The sequence below is a fragment of the Gorilla gorilla genome, chromosome 8 (genome assembly GCF_029281585.2).
Source record: "Gorilla gorilla gorilla isolate KB3781 chromosome 8, NHGRI_mGorGor1-v2.1_pri, whole genome shotgun sequence".
Lineage (NCBI taxonomy): Eukaryota > Metazoa > Chordata > Mammalia > Primates > Hominidae > Gorilla > Gorilla gorilla.
This window is the reverse complement of record NC_073232.2, coordinates 12,450,178-12,466,689: the sequence shown is the minus strand read 5'-3', so window position 1 is coordinate 12,466,689 and position 16,512 is coordinate 12,450,178. Positions and strand designations below refer to the sequence as shown.

The 16,512-nt window shown below is 40.7% G+C and overlaps 2 long non-coding RNA genes across 2 annotated transcripts in view; one reads left to right on the top strand and one right to left on the bottom strand.

Moving 5' to 3' along the window:
• LOC129525153 (uncharacterized) overlaps nt 1-16,512 on the bottom strand; it is a 432,112-nt gene that overhangs the window by 239,104 nt on the left and 176,496 nt on the right. The window lies entirely within an intron of this gene.
• LOC129525152 (uncharacterized) overlaps nt 6,920-16,512 on the top strand; it is a 63,307-nt gene continuing 53,714 nt past the window's right edge. The window contains exons 1-3 of the long non-coding RNA XR_008669251.2: nt 6,920-7,449; nt 10,547-10,597; nt 12,053-12,124. This is a non-coding gene — a long non-coding RNA (uncharacterized lncRNA). The remainder of the gene's footprint in view (nt 7,450-10,546; nt 10,598-12,052; nt 12,125-16,512) is intronic.

The following is a 16,512-nucleotide window of genomic DNA, read 5'->3' as shown; positions in this document are numbered from 1 at the left end:
AGTTTGGGGAGTCTGACAGTTTTCCTTCATTTCATCCCTTCTCTGTTCTGCTCATTTCAAGCTGGCAGTGTTTCTGCTGATAGAACATTCTCAAAAACCTTGTGGATCTCCTGCAAAGGCCACAATAATTCACATCTGTAGACTGTGAGGGCTCTCTGCAGGTTTGTCCCCGGTGACCCCATCTCTACTCCTGGGCTCTGCTGCAAGGGCTGAGGGAGTTCATGAGTCACTTGTTTAATTTACTCAAAGAGCCCTTGGTATGAGTGAACACTTTGACCTTTCGATCTTTCCAAGGCAGTAACGAAAGGCTGTCCAGCCATACCATACCCTTGACTTTCTCCCCAGAATATGCTTTCCTGACAGTGAGTCTCCTAATTTTGGCAGGTTTTGCAATCTGGACAGGCTGAAAATTTTCCAAATCATCAAGTTCCAATTCCTTTTTGCTTAACAGTTATTCCCTGAGTTTATTGTTTTCCTCTCACATTTTACTAGAATCATTAAGAAGAAGCCAGTCCACACCTTTAACACTATGCTTGGAAGTCTCTCAGCTGACCATCGAAGTTCATCACTCATATGTCCTGCTTTCTGCAAAACAGTTCCTAAGCTTTCTGCTGTTGTAGGACACAATTCTTAAGCTTTCTGCTGCTGCGTAAGGAGCACCTTCTTTCCTCCCGTTTTCATTAACATGCTTCTCCTTTTCTTCTGAGCCATCACCGCAGCACCTCAAAGACTCATTTCCACCAACCGCTGGCTTGGGATGATGTAGGTGTCTGACCACGACACAGCCTCTTCCACTGTGCTCCTCACTCCCCTCTCACCCCCATGGGCAGGGCCTTTGACATCTGGATTTCTTAGAGTCTCTTCAGGGCAATCTTGCCTTTATTGTCATGCTCCTTAAATTCTTCAGCCTTTGCACATTACCTGGTTCCAAAGCCACTCCCCCGATTCCAAAGCCACTCCCAAGATCTTGGTTGTTTGTTACAACAGCTCCCCACTTCCAGGGGCCAAAAGCTGCACAGGTTTCCGAAGAGCTGCTGTGGCGAATCATTAAAAATATGGCTTAATACAAGACAAATTCATCATTTTACTACTCAGAAGGTCGAAAGTCTAAAATGCATTTTACTGGGCTGGAATCATGTGTTCTCAGGGCCACCTTCTTTCTGGGGACCTAGAGGAAAATCAATTTCCTCACTTCTCTGTTTTCTAGAAGCCACCTGCACTCCATGGTCCCTAGGCCTTTCCTCCCTCTTCAAGGTCCATTGCTCCAACCTCTGCTTCCCTCCTCAAGTCTCCTCTCTGACCCTGATCCTCCCACCTCCCTCTTATATAATAGGAAACGTTGTGATTAAATTGGGCAGATCAGATATCCCAGAATGATCTCCACACCTCAAGAACTTAAATCATATCTGGGAAGGCCATTGTATTATGTGAGGCAATACATTTGCCGGTTCTGGGATTAGGACATGGGCATCTTTGAGGGGCTATTCTTGCTTTTATTTTTTATTTATTTTCATCTTTTATTATTTTTTATTTCAATAGATTTTTTTGGGAACAGGTGGTGTTTAGTTACATGAATAAGTTCATTAGTGGTGATTTGTGAGATTTTGGTGTACCCAGTGCATAGTCTCTTATCCCTCATCACCCCACACCCTTCCCCCCAAGTCCTCAAAGTCCATTGTACCATTCTTACGCCTTTGCATTCTCATAGCTTAGCTCCCACTTATGAGAATATACAATTTTTGGTTTCCCATTCCTGAGTTACATCACTTAGAATAATGGTCTCAATTCCATCCAGGTTGCTCCAAATGCCATTATTTCATTCTTTCTTATGGCTGAGTAGTATTCCATGGTGTGTGTGTGTGTGTGTGTGTATGTGTGTGTGTGAGAAAGAGAGAGTGTCAGAGTGGGTGTGTATCACATTTTCTTTATCCACTCATTAAAGGATGGACATTTGGGCTGGTTCCATATTTTTGCAATTGCAAATTGTGCTGCTATAAACATGCATGTGCAAGTATCCTTTTTTTAGAATGACTTTTTTTCCTCTGGGTAGATATCACCCAGTAGTGGGATTGCTGGATCAAATTGTAGTTCTACTTCTAGTTCTTTAAGGAATTTCCACACTGTTTTCCATAGCAGCTGTATTAGTTTACAGTCCCATCAGCCATAAAGAAGTGTTCAGTGGGCCTTTCTTCTACTGACCACAATACTGCACTCTGCTCTTCCGATATTTATGTAGACAATAATAAAAGGAAAGTTGGGCAATGAAGACTTTCAGATAATTAAAGTGTGCTAAAGTCCTTGTGCTGTTCCAGACAAGAAAAAAGAGACCAAGTTTGCACTCTGTTAGAAAAATAAAATCTTGTTATAGAAAAATAACCACTAAACATTTAAAGATAGCCACTAAAAGATGAGAGATACCAAGTCAGTGGAGAAGACAAGACTATGGAATAAAGGAAACTCTATCAAAATAACAAAGGGCAAGAAAAGAGGGGGAATAAAAGGCATGATCATGAAGGAGGTACACAGTAGGACAGTAGAGAAAATTCTAAATCCATCAGGGACCAGGAAACATACACTTTGTAATCTCATGGAAGAAGAGACGGATGTCAGTCGACTTTTCCTGCTGGTTCTGACGGTGCCAGCTGCCACGTGGTGGGATGTTCTGTGGAGAGGCCTATAAGGCAAGGGTTCAGGGTGGCCAACAGCTGAAGCTCCCAGTAGCCCACGAGGGTGAGTCTTGACAACAAGCTCAGCGTGGGTCCTCCTGGGAGGACCTTGTGATGACCACAGCTCTGTGAGGGATGGAGGGTCTGAAGCCCCGGCCTCACTGTGCCCAGTTGCCTTACTCCTAGAATTGTTAGATCAAAAATGTTGTCTGAAGCCACTAAGTTTTAACTTTTTATTCTCAGGAAGGCTGCTCCTGAAAACTGTGAAAACACCTTTCTCAGTCTAACTCTACCTCACTGCTCTGCAGAACATGAAATTATACACCTTGTAGGACCCAGAAAGGCAGGATGCCTTTCAGCTGCCAGCTCTCCATTAGAGCCCCTATGCTCTTTGAGGGGAAGGTCTTTATGTCACTCTCCAAAGCCACACACAAATATTTTAAGGTTTTTCCTAAGAAATGATGAATCGAAACCAAAGCATAGTGCATATAGAAAGCAATATTACACGTGCCCTGTGGACATCTTTCCACCTCCTGCTTTCTCACTGGTCAAATCAGTATTACCTGAACCCTAATCAGGGCAGACCCCAGGGGTACAGTGCAGAGGATTCTCTGATGCTCTCAGAGGCTAGAAAACCTGAGAAACGGTTTTTGCTCTTAGATCAAGTTCCATCTGTCAAGACCTGAAGGCCAGTAAGGTGAAGTCTTCTGCAAAGTAAAGACAGACAAGCATGTACAGAGAACCCTTGATTTTAAAATTACCCTTCTGGAGACTTGACACTGTCCTAAAAGCAAAAAAGTGCATTTCCAGACTTCAAGGAAAATGCTTATGAAACAGAAAATTAAGTGCCTACCTGTTCTAAATGAATGGTTTATTCAAACAAATCATATTGCATACTTTAGGTGATTTTGAAAGTTAGACCCCACATACATTATATAAGAATATTATATCTCTATTCATATCTGGGGAAAGAGATACAGAAACAGAAGTCTATTCATTAAAGCCAAACTGGAAATTCTTTTTTTTTTTTTTTTTTTTTTTTTTTTCAGATGGAGTCTTGCTCTGTCTCCCAGGCTGGTGCAATTTCTGCTCACTGCAACCTCCACCTCCTGGGTTCAAGTGATTCTCCTGCCTCAGCCTCCCGGGTAACTGGGATTACAGGCACACGCCACCACACCCGGCTAATTTTTGTATTTTTAGTAGAGATGGGATTTCACCATGTTGATCAGGCTGGTCTTAAACTCCTGACCTCAAGCAATCCACCCACCTCAGCCTCCCAAAGTGCTGGGATTATAGGTGTGAGCCACCATGCCCAGCCCTGGAAATTCAATTTATAATTTAATCCATTATGGTAGCTAAAAGAAAATAAATTTTTTTTGTGTCCAGAGAATCTGAAAAATTGCAAAGGATTTTCATACTTAAGGAAGGAGGCTATAAATGCAAGAAGAATTTGAGTTTTGTCTATGCTACTGTTTGTTTGTTTGTTTGTTTGTTTGTCTGTTTATTAAGACAGAGTCTTGCTGTGCCCCCCAGGCTGGAGTGCAGTGGTCCAATCTCGGTTCACTGCAACTTCCGCCTCCCAGGTTCAAGCCATTCTCGTGCCTCAGCCTCCTGAGTAGATGGGATTACAGGCATGTGCCACTATGCCCGGCTAATTTTTGTATTTTTAGTAGAGATGGGATTTCACTATGTTGGCCAGGTTGGTCTCAAACTCCTGACTTCAGGTGATCTGACTGCCTCAGCCTCCCAAAGTGCTGGGATTACAGGCATGAGCCACGGGGTGTCCAGTGATACTACTGTATAGAAGAATCTACTTCACCTCTTTGTGAGTCTTTACACCTATGCTAGAATGTACCCCTGCTGGCTTTCAGCCAGCCTCTGACGTAGGGCAAATGTGGGGAAAAGTCACAGCACAAGCTAGACTCCATCATATCCACAACAAGGTAAACTCGAACAGTTAAAGCATGGGGGTATTAAAATAATCTTACAAATCATAGTGGACATTCTCAGCTCTCACATGCATGCCAAGAATATTTTTGGGACCATAAAATATCAGTAGAGGGAATTTTAAAGATTATGTGGCCTAATCTATTAATTTCACAGATGAGACAACTGAGGCTTAGAAAGATTAAAAAGATGCATCTAAGTTGCATCGTGGCAAGGTGAGAACTAGAATTCAGTCCTCACTCAGCTCTGTACACTGTTTCTTTACCTAAGTATACATATAGAAAAAAACATAGATTCTAATAACTTTTTGGACTACAGGATTTTTCCAATGGTACAGTCTTCCAAATTTAATACACTGATATTTTCTTTTCTTTTTTTTTTTTTGAGACGGAGTTTCACTCTTGTTGCCCAGGTTGGAGTGCAGTGTCACGATCTCGGCTCACTGCAACTTCCGCCTCCCGGGTTCAAGCGATTCTCCTACCTCAGCCTCCCGAGTAGCTGGGATCACAGGCATGCACCACCAAGCCCGGCTAATTTTGTATTTTTTTTTTGGTAGATAAGGGGTTTCTCCATGTTGGTAAAGCTGGTCTCGAACTCCTGACCTCAGGTGATCCACCCACCTCAGCCTCCCAAAGTGCTGGGATTACAGGCATGAGTCACTGTGCCCAGCTGATATTTTCATATTTTTTAAAACTTCTAAAAATATATGCACACACATAAAGACATCTTGGTAATTCCTATGCATTGCTATCCAGTGCTTACACATAGGTGGTGCATTCTCTGGAATTCACCCTGGGTCAGAGCCTTCTCACCTCCCAGCACAAGCCAGTAGCTTAAGCCTCAGTCTCCCAGCTTCGGTGCACTGGGCAGGAGATGGGGCTCCCAAGACCACTCAGCCATGTGGTTCCTTCAGCTCTCAGCACAGCCGAGTCCAGGCTGCAGGCTCTCCATCACAAGCCAACTGCAGAGTGACACATGTTCTCTACACATGCCGTGACTGAATATGTTGTGTTCTGAAAATATTTGGGAGTTAATTTGTGTTTTTTGCCTAGTGCTTCATGGACCGGTGCTCATTGCATCCTTACAGCCCTCTACAAGGGTGTCACCATTATTTGTATTTTATTAGACTTAGAGAGGTGAAGTGACTTGCTCAAAATAACACGGTTAGCAAATGACTGAACCCCGATCCAACAGGGAGAATGTGGGAAGAAATCAACAAAGCTTATTTAACAGGTATCTGCCAAGGGTTGGAAAAAATAAGATTTATTGTTGCTCCACTGAGCAGACAGAACACAGCCCATCAGAGGTTACTGCACCTTCAACGACATGTGCTTTTGACTGACCCATCAAAACACTGGTGGCAAGAGCACTAAATAAGTTGCCTATCATACTTAATCTTTCCAGGATTCAAAGAGGAGTGTAGAGTGAAATGACCTATAAGACTCCTGAGCCTAAAATATAATCTAATAGACTCAGCTTTAAAGCGCTCATTGAGAGGATGGCCAAAAACCAGCCGCCACAGTGCGAAGCACGATTCCTCCACCATCCGCAGTCCACTCGCAAATACCCTCAGTGAAACACTTCTTTCTCTCCACCCACTTTTGAGTAGGATGAAATGGCACATTCCATTTTCAAAGTGGGCAGCTTGCACGTATCAGCAGTGCCAGGAATTTGGAAAACGATAACGTGGAACCCACAGTAACTTGCTGGCTGAATTTACTCACCCAGGTGACCCAGGTCGACGAGGGCTTCAGAGCCACGGGGATTTTAAATGCCGCTTCAAAGCCAACAAGGAGCAGAACCAGTGCTGATTCGTGTTTATGATAATGACATTTGAAAGGCTAAAAATTACAAAGTTGTTTACAGAGATGGACTTAGAAAATAATTATATCTAATGTCTCATAAACGTAAAAGAAAGTTATTTTGTAGTAGATGATTGAAAAGAAAAAATCTCCTTTAAAAAGGAAATAAATAGACTAGTTTCAGACAGAAACAACTTCAAAGGCAATCAGAAAATTCCGTGGAATTTTAAAGAGGGAATCTCACTCAAAGAATTCTCTAAAATTGCCTAAACTTAAAAGCATTATTTTTCTCGAGACATTTAATTTAGATTGCATACCAAACCCTGTAATAAACCTCCTGCAAAGAAATAATAATAGACCATAGGCATTATATATGTTCACTGTTCACTGCGTGTAAATACAATGATTGACCTTCCATCAACAGACAAGAGGCATAACTCCATGGCAACAGAGAAATAGAGGTCACAATCATATTTTCCAAGGCAATTTTTGGCCCTCGGGGGATTCACTGTTATACTTGGAGGCCATGTCACCTGAGAGTCAATGGGCAACAATCAAATTTCACCTTGAGCAGGTTCTTTTGTTTGCTTTCTAGTCACAAATAGCTTGGCCCTAAGTGGTGGCTCCCATTCTTGTAAGATGCGTTTATTCATCGTGTAATCACCAGTTCCCTGTAGTGGGGGCGTGGATGGAGTGTCGGAGGCTCCTGCTGGTCTTTAGGGTGTCTGGCCTCCAGGAATCCTAGAGGTAGTATTTGGAGAGATTTTTAAAAGCTTTGTTTCTGTGACCAGCAAAACCTGGATTTGACACTGAGGTCAGCCTGTTTCAGCCAGTGACTTAACCTGTCTTTTTGCCCCAATAAATTGGGAACAACAGCACTCGATGTTAGAGTTGTCGTGAAGATTAAAGAAGGTGACGATTGGACAACTCCCAGCCCAGTACCTGAAACTGTGCCAGCACCCAATGGGCACTGCTATTCCTGTGACTGCTGCACGTTTACCTTATCTCAGCAGTATGCCTGTGTCACTTTTTTGGTAAGACAGAGACCATTTTAAAATATGAAATATAAATATATTATTTAAACAATTTCCCCTTGGCTCATATAGGTTGAAACAGAAATTATTTCATGGGTTGTGAAGTTGAATGAGACTTACTACTAAGTTTTTATGTAACATAGGAATTAAAATTATTGTTATATCACTGGTGCAGATAAAATATACAGATGCATAAATGTTAATATGTGTGTGTATATATATGTATAAGTTTAGTCATTTCATAGATCGTGGGTAAATGACATTAACAAGCAAAATACTTTGGAGAATTTCATTTGTTCTGAATAATAAATATATTACAGAAACAAAACTGCAGTATCAAAAGACAGCACTTTAGCAAGTATGGAGTTTGTAATAAAAGGCTTTTTTGTAGGCTAACGTCAAGACTTTCACAGTAGTTTATCTGAAGAATCTGCAAAATTTAACAGTTATTCCAATCCCTTCTATGTTAAGGATTACCCTTCAATCAATATCTCATTTTCTCTCTAAAATCTATTGAAAAAGAAAAAAAAAGAAACACAACAGAACCAGGATTGTTCCTCTGGCTAATGGTGTCACACGTAAAATGCTCAATCACAGCGTGATTTGAAAAGGCTCGAAGCAGAGCTTCTAAATTTGAGCTGCTATTGATTTCCCTGGAAACTGAAGGAAAGAGGCCGATTGCTATTTGACAGTGAGGTTAGAATTTTTATAAAATATTTTCTCTTTTAAAAATCCATAATATATTTCTTTTCTTTTTTTTTTTTTTTTTTTGAGAGTTTCGCTCTTGTTGCCCAGGCTGGTGTGTGTGATGCGATCTCGGCTCACTGCAACCTCCACCTCCCAGGTTCAAGCAATTCTCCTGCTTCAGCCTCCCATGTAGCTGGGATTACAGGTGCCCACCATCATGCCCGGCTAATTTTTGTATTTTTAGTAGAGATGGGGTTTCACCATGTTGGCCAGGCTGGTCTCGAACTCCCAACCTCAGGTGATCCACCCGCCTTGGTCTCCCAGAGTGCTTCAATTACAGGCATGAGTCACCGTGCCCAGCCAAAAATCCATAATATATTTCTATAATTGTCTTCTTTACTGTGAATTCTCCAAGTCAAACAACTATGTATACTAAAACAATGATGTATATCATAAAATTTACATGATTGGTCTTTATTAAACAATCCTTCACTCTCTTCTCCTCTGAACATGATGAACCTCCCTAAGGAATAAAGTCAGGACATTTTAAGGGTTTGGGCAAATGAATCATCTCATCTCCAATTTCAGAAAATAGGTCTTCATGAAAGCAAAAGGAAATCTGATTTTCCAAGTGATATGACACATCAGGAGAAACACGGGCTTCTAAAGAATATACACACTTAAAAATGGATTATTTACAATTTTTAAGCATAAAACACACATCAGGAGAAACACAGGCTTCTAGAGAATACACACACTTAAAAATGGATTATTCACAATTTTTAAGCATAAAACAAGACACAGTGTGTGCACACACGTGCACTGCCGATTTCTGTTGCTGGAGGCACGGCGCTGTCTTCGGGGTTGTCGTCATTGCTAGCTGGTCAACACCGCACTTGTGTTGTAGCCTTCAAGGCCGAACCCTGGTTTCTGACATCACTTGGCAGGGTTGCTATGGGAACAGTGGCTTTGTGTGTCCCTGAGGGAACAAAGGGGGATTGCCATTAGCGGACTTCAGAGCGGGCCTGGTGCCCTATTGGTACAGGATCGCAGAACAGCACATTCAACGTTATCGCCAAGGCAAAATTCCATTCATGCTTCACATGTCTTCTTCCAGCAAACACGTCTTTGAGTGCATGTTATTGCCACAGCCTTGGGACAGGGGCCAGGACAACAGGGAGACTTTTTAGGGCTGGGCAGGGATCGCCAGTCAAGGGCAAGGGGCAGGGTTTTGAATCATGTCTTTTGTCTTCTGAATCCCAAATGACGGCTGTTTCCGGGAAATTTCAGTTTCTGTTGTCATTTTTTTTTTTTTAAATCTTGGGGTACGTGTAAGACTAATTTTAAAGTCCATGAACAATCAGTCAGATAGCAGTCTGACTTTCCCAACTCCTGCCCAAAACCAAAATTAGCTAAACTCAGGCACCTGGCTAATGGATACAGACCACCTTCATGAAAAATTAGGGACAATTTAAGAAATCTATTTAATAGATTTAACAATGACTTATTATTTAATAATATTTAATAATGATTAAAGTTACAGCTATTATGCCCAGCAAGTTCTCTCATATAACTATATAATTGTTCACAGACAGAATATCTTCATTTAGGACATTCCCTTTATTAATTTGACCTTAAAATATTTTGACTTTATTATGCATAAGTATATGATTAATTTAGAGAAAAATTAGCACACAAATATAAGTATCATTCAGATCAAGTAATAGAACATTATTACCATTCCAGAACTCTCCTTCCTACTCTTGCAATCATAGCCCTTCAAAAGGTAACCAGGCAAGGCACAGTGGCTCACGCCTGTAATCCTAGCACTTTGGGAGGCCAAGGTAGGAGGAGTGCTTGAACTCAGGAGTTCAAGACCAGCCTGGGCAACATGGCAAAACTCAATCTCTACCAAAAAAAAAAAAAGAATAATAAATAAATACAAAAATTAGCTGGATGTGGTGGTGTGCGCCTATAGTCCCAGCTAGTGGGGAGCCTGAAGTGGGAGGATCCCTTGAGCCAGAGAGGCTGCAGTGAGCCAAGATCATGCCACTGCACCCCAGCCTGGGCAACAGAGTGAGACCCTGTCTCAAAACAAAACAAAACAGAACAAAACAAAACACTATAGGTAGCCACTATTCTGATGTCTGTCATTATAAACTTATTTTACTGGTTTTTTCTTTATATAAATAGAATTATACATATCAAAGAGAGTATACTGACTCAGCAATCTGTCTTATGGGTGTGAATCTGTAGTTATTTTTCATTGCTGTCTACGTTCCGTGGTATGACTATAAACACGATATAGTGTAATACTATTCATGGACATTTGAGCTGTTTCCAGCTTGGGGCTATTTATGGAAAAAGCTACTCTAAACATTTTCACCAATATCTTTTCTCTTGGTACTAGGCACTCTTTTCTCATGGGTACATTCAGAGAAGAGGAATGTTTGTTCACTGGGTAAGCCTAAATTCCTTTTAGTAGATACTGCAAATAGCTCCACAAAGTACCCTTTCCAGGTAGATGAGGCTCTGGCCAGAGTTAATGAGAGTTCATCTTTGTCGACATTTTGAATTGTCAGATTTTTTTTTTTTTTTGCTTTTTTTGTGCTATTTTGGCAGGTGTGCTGTCTCATTTTCATTCATTCACTGTCATTTTAATTTGTACTCAGATGATCCTTGGTGCCCACCATTCAGAGCACTTATTTGGAGGATGTGTGTGTAGTGAAGTTTTCAGCCCATTTTGCCTTCAATTGAATGTTCTTTTCCTATTAGTTTGTAGTAGTTCTTCATATATATATTCTATGTATGAACCTTTGTTGGATATATATACCATAATTATCTTCTATACTGTGGTTTGCCTTTTGATTCTCTTAATGGTATATTCTGTAACACAGAGTTCTAGTTTAAAGCACTAGTTTTCAGTCTTTTTTTCTTCTGTGGTAAGGCCTCTGTGTATATGTTTATTGTTTTAGAAATCTTTGATTTCTTCAAGGTCTTCTCAGTATTTTTTCATGACCGCTTTTAGAAAAGATTTTTGATTTTTCTTATTTCAATACAAAACACCTGGAATGATTTTTGTTTATTGTGTGAGGTAGAGATCAAAGGCTTTTTAAAAATATGGATATATAATGGAAACAATCCATACTTATAAGAAAGATTGCTTTCCCTCAATGCATAGCAAAGAGTTTTTTTTTCCCTCTTCTTTCTTTCCCCACGAATCATGTGAATAGTAAGCATGGGTTTTCTTCTGCACTCTATTCTATGACACTGACCTATTTGTCTATTCTCACGCCAATCAGCACTATGCCATTTTCATTGCTGCAGCTTTAACAAGGTTTGAGATCTGAGAGTAAAAGACCTCTAACCTTGTTTTATATTCTCAATTTGTCTTCATTATTTTTGATCCTTTTTGTTTTCATACACATTTTAGGATCAGCTTTTCAATTTGTAAAATAGAAGGGCTGAGATTATGAGAACAGTTACACTGAATTTTTAAATCAATTTAGGAGAATAAACTTAATTACAATATTGATTCTTAGAATCCTTCAATAATGTATGTTGTTTATTTTCTTAAGACTTCTTGAATATCTCTCAGTAATGTTTACAGTTTTCTGTGTAAAAGACTCTTGCACACATTACTTTTATTCCTAGAAATTTTATTTTTTCTGCTACTGTAAAAGTTTTCACTTTAAATAAAATTTTTACACAGTTCATTAAAGTATATGGAAACACACTTGATTTCTCACATTAGCCTTTCATCGGTAATGCTGTTAAACTCACTGACTTATTCTAATAGTTGATCTGTATATCCGAATATATTTTCTATCTACATAATCATGCTGACAATGCAAAATGACAGTTTTACTTTGTCTTTCCAATTCTCATGACTTTTCCTTTGTTTGCCTTATTGCAGTGAAGAGAACACCCCGTGTACTATCGTGTAGAAGTTGTAGTAGACGCTGTGGTCTTTCCAACAACAAACAAAGTAAGCTTTCGAAGTTTTATTATCAAGTATGATAACCTCTGTAGGGTTTTCTTGAGATACCCTTTATTAGATAAACAAAACCTCTCTCTGTAGTTTGCTACCAATTTTATTTTGAATGGGTGTTGAAAATATCAAGTGCTCATTTTGTGTCTACCGAGATGCTCCTGTGAGTTTTAATGGTAATATAATAAATCACATTGTTTGAATTTTAAATCTTGGCACACATTTATAGAATAAACCCAACTTGGTTGTAATGTATAATTCTTTTTATATGCCACAGATTTGGTTTGTTAATATTTCGTCTAGGAGTTTTGTATCTCTGCTTATGAGAATAATCTGCCCGTAATTTTCCTATCTTACAATGTCTTTGTGAAGTTTTGTTATTAAGATTGCGCTGGCCTCATGCAGAGAGTCCGAAGTGTTCCTGCCTTTGCCATTTTCTGGTTGAGTTCATGGATGGTTAGTGTCAGCTCTCCCTGCAGTGTTTTTAGTGATTGAATGATTCAGTCCTCTGGACTTGACTTTTCTTATTGAGAATGTTTCAAATTACAAGTTCAATTCCATCCATAAAAATGGAGTTATAAAGATTTTGTACTTCTTGTTTTAGTTCTGGAATTAGTGGTATTTTTCAAGGAATCTGCTCATGCCATCTAACATTTCAAATTGATTTGCAAAACAATGGTCATGATACTCTCTGCTTCCTAACCCAAAGAACCTGCAAAAATGTTCTTTTACCTGGTAAAAGGAACTTGGCAGAGATGACTAAATCGACGATCCAGTCACGCTAATATCTCACAAGTAAGTATCTCTGTTCCACCCCTCTTCCCTGAGCTTGAGACTCTCAACACCCCAGCACAGCACTGCTAACCAAGTGTCTTATAATCTTGGATGTTCCACAGGGAGGAACCAAACCTTTGAGCCTCTACGCGTCTCCCTCTCCTTCCTTTCCTGGATTCCTCTGTCTCGATCAGATCATTACTCAGGTCCTTAAACCACACCTGCGTTCATTTTAGTTATCTGTTTAACATTTACTGGCTTCACATTATTTCTGCAGAAAAAAGAAAAAAAAAAGCAAATTTCTTGCCCAGATCTGCAAAAACTTCTAAGATCTGACCTGTAGCCACCCACACCTGGAAGCTCTAGCCTTGCCTCTCCCCAGTTCACCCAGTAAGCGCTGGACACGGGGCTGAGTTGGGACTTCGATGCTTACTCTGCCTGGAAACCTCCTTTCTCTCTCCCCACTTCTGAGGCTCTGCTCAGGTGCTGTTTTACCTGAAACCCTCCAGGCTGTTCTCTCTGGAAATGCCTCTCTCTTCTGCCCTTTACCTTCCACCTGAATGGGATGATGTCTCATTCCTAACTCTCAGGACAGGTCTTCATAGCGTTTATCCTGCTTTGTCATCTGCATGCCCCACAGGGCTGAGAGCTCCAAGGAGCTGTGAATCACACCTCCGACTCCCCCCAGGGTACAGGAACGGGGTTCAGAATGCTCTTCCCAAAGGTGAGATACAACATGAAGAGTGGTTATTTCTGGGTTATGGGATGAAGAGTAATTTTTTTGTTTTCTTTATTAGACGTTACTAAATGAACCTGCTTGGTGTTAACCACATGTGGCTTTTATAATCAGAGAAATAAAACAAAACTGACAGTAAAAATACATGGAAGAAGCATTTATTATGTAAAATTTATAATTAAAAATTTGTTGATTATAAATGATGGTGCTTAGAGGGTATTACCTTTGTCTTCAAATTGGAAAGCCTCAGCTGTCCGGGATAATGATTTGCCCAAACACTCCATTTAATTCGAGTTTTACTGTCTGTATTTTGTAACAATAAGATTATTGCTTCTATACCCTACACATGTGCAGAGAGATAAAGGAAGGGTATGTTCTTTTAACTTCTTTTCTAATCTTGGGTCCAAGTCAAGGGATTTTATTTCTAATGCTTGGTCTTTACAATTTTTCTTTTTTCTCATTTCTCCTTGATTTTCCAAAAGGGAAAAGGGGAAACTTTTGGGTTTTGGTTTCAGCATTATTCCCAAAGACTTCAAATTAATTTACAGGACTCTGGGTTGAGCGCAGTTGCCTTTCTGGCCTGAGGGTGTAAACTTTTTCTTAGGCAAATTCCCTGCTGAGTTCCCAAAATAGCAGAGAGTAAATGTGGTCCCACATGTTTTGAGTCTAAACAGATGTATGTATGTGGATTTGTAAGTGAGTCACATCTATACTGTTCTTTTACTCTAGAGTAATTGGGCCAGGAACTGTGGCTCACGGCTGTAATCCCAGCATTTTAGGAGGCCAAGGCAGGAGGATCACCTGAGGTCAGGAGGTTGAGATCAGCCTGGCCAACACGGTGAAATCCCTTCTCTACTAAAAATACAAAAATTAGCCTGGCGTGGTGGCGCGCACCTGTAGTCCCAGCTCCTTTAGGAGGTGGAGGCAGGATAATTGCTTGAACCAGGGTGATGGAGGTTGCAGTGAGCTGAGATCGTGCTACTCACTCCAGCCTGGGTGACAGAGCGAGACTCCGTCTCAAAAAATAAATAATACAAATAAATAAGTAGCGTAATCGGCAGAGTATTAAGGAGTCATTCTCCTGCCAGCCACGCTGAATGCACACACCCTGATGCAGTGAACAGCGTCCACTGGATGTGAGCTTAGTGCTGAGGACCAGCACGCCTTTGCTAATGTCCTCAAAGGGAAGGCCCCTGAGGCTCGGAGAGCTGATGCCCTGCCTGGGGTCTCAGGCTTATGCCGCCGGGATGTCTCTGCTCTCCTCTGTCTCGTGACCACCATGGCGCAGGCTCTCTCTGCATCTTTCCCATCCTCCCCACCTTCCCCCTACAGTTGCCCTCAAGCTTCAGTTCCTAAAGTAGAAAAGAAATAAAAATAAAGCGAAACCAGTACGATGACTCACTGGTGAGCCAAGTATAATTTTCCTTTAATACCGCACAGCATATAAGGCTAATTTTGAGACAGCTCGCTTTCCCCCATGGAATAGCCAGATAAAGTCACTTTCTTGAGGAAACACAGCTGCTTCTAAAGAGAGGAAGAAATGACTTTCTCTGTGGTGATCGCCCGTTTGGAATGTCCCAAGGCTACATTCAGCGCCCCCTTCGCCACTTCCTCCACCTGGGAGCACCGCAGGAGTCGGAATCCCAAGTGTGGTTCATCCACAGCCTCTTTCTCATGGCCTGAAACGTGCTTTTACTGGAAAACACTCTGATACATCCCGAAGCTAAATGCTTCTTAGAATACACTGTGATGTAACACTGTGATGGAAATCATCCCGTAAAAGCCGAGTGAGGGCAAGCATTCCCCAGTCAGGCGGCGTGAGGCTTGCCTGACGTTCACGCACTTCTAACAAGAAAGGAGGTAACTCAACGCCGTTACTTAAGTAAGGTTAATAGAACAGCAGACAGGAAAAAGCACAAGAACTTAGGAAGACACAGAGCCATGGGCTCCCCGCCAAACACCTTCGGTGATTGCAATACAGAAGACGGCACGTGGAATCTGCCCTTCACTCCTTGAAAATACGATGTGACCAAGTTTTCAGTGTTAACAGGAACCGAGACAAAAACGTTCACGTATTTTGTTATCATCTGTGCTCTGGGACATGAGTTATGTTCTTGAAAATTCTGAGTTTGGGATACATTATTTTATGAGGCAGAGAATTCACAATAAAACCTTATATAATTATTTGTTCTGTGATGGAAATGTTCAAAGAAATAATCTCTTCCTGGGTACAAAAGTGGACATTAGGATAGACCAGAAAGATTAGTCCTGTTTATATACAAAAACAGGTTTGGAGAGAGGATTGTCAAAGAGGTGGAGAGGCAGCCTCAGAGAGAGAGAGAGAACAACCTCGGATGAGTCATTCAACTCTGCTAAACTTCAACTTACCCAAATGAAAATGAAGATAATGATACCTGTTCTTATAAGGTCAGGCAGGTATCATTGTTATGACAGCAAATGAGATGCTTCATCTGAAAGCGCTAACCAACCTTGAGACAGTATTTAATCCCACTGAAGACACCTCTGTTCATGAGCTTTGGTGCAGAAACTAGTTTTCAGAAACAAATCAGTTTAAAAAAAGTACTTAAAATTTACTTATGTAGAGTTTATTTGCATTACATTCCTAGAAACAATGTTTGGTTTTGAAAAGAGCATAGATACACTATGTTTGGCTGTAATGTGATAATTGTGTTTCCAAGAAAGCTTATACTGTTAGAGATTATTTTATAAACTATTGATTCAGTGGGAAAAGTTTGGGAATGAAAGTTGGATGGTTTCAGATTTACAACTGAAAAGTTATTTTGCAGATAGGCATTTTAGTAAGTAGGTGAGTCAGTCATCGCAGATGTATAAAGGTAAGCCTACACAACACGGA